Below are 944 nucleotides of genomic sequence, written 5' to 3'. Positions count from 1 at the left end.
CCCTACAACACCACTACACTCTATCTTAGAGTATAATAGTGACACTCTGACTTACTAACCGAAATAGCGGACACAGCGTCCTGTTCTATTTTTAGGTAAAAGTTAAACAAAGTAACAGAACCATGTGACGCCTAAAAAATTATTACTCCCAGAATTATACATGCATAGTCTGAATAGAACGATCCAGAGTATTCTCACCTCCGGATCTCAGGATCTCAGATCTCATGAATCAAACTGAAAATATCTTACTTGGTTATTCCAAGGTACAAATATGAGTTTAGCTAGACATGGTTTCCCAAATCTAGCTCTGATACCAAATGGGAAATTATAAAATTAAAGGATCACTGGCTTGGGATTCATAAAGAAATTTTTGTCAAAATTTACTTGAGATGAAACAAACAAGCAAATGATGATTTATTTAAACAACTCAAAACTTACAAGAACAGACGCTAAAACAGACTCTAGAACTTTCAGACCAAACGCCAGGGAATTAGACACCTTTGGATAACTTCCGATGTCTTAAACCCTTTCATCACGTACATATTTATAGTAAAAGGGAAAACCGGAAACCAGCCCATGGTTTCGCAAAACCATTGGCGGAAAACCGGAAACCAGCCCATGGTTTCGCAAAACCATTGGCGGAAAACCGGAAACCAGCCCATGGTTTCGCAAAACCATTGGCTCAAAAGTTTCCCACTAGGTACAGTACAATAATGCAGACTGATACGATACAATAATGCAAACCACTATCTGCCCATGATTTTGATAAAACCATGGGCTGTAATAATTAATGCAGACTTGCTACAATGCTTTCCCATAGTAGAGCCACTTTCTTATAAAACCATGCTTTCTCAGCCATCCAACAGAAACTGTCTTTCTTGCAAAATCTAACAATCTCTGAACTACCCTAAGGACCTATAGTGCGACGTCCGAAAGGACAGTAC

Source organism: Phalaenopsis equestris, unplaced genomic scaffold (genome assembly GCF_001263595.1).
Source record: "Phalaenopsis equestris unplaced genomic scaffold, ASM126359v1 Scaffold000002, whole genome shotgun sequence".
NCBI classification, from domain to species: Eukaryota; Viridiplantae; Streptophyta; class Magnoliopsida; order Asparagales; family Orchidaceae; genus Phalaenopsis; species Phalaenopsis equestris.
Note: the sequence above shows the minus strand (reverse complement) of the source record.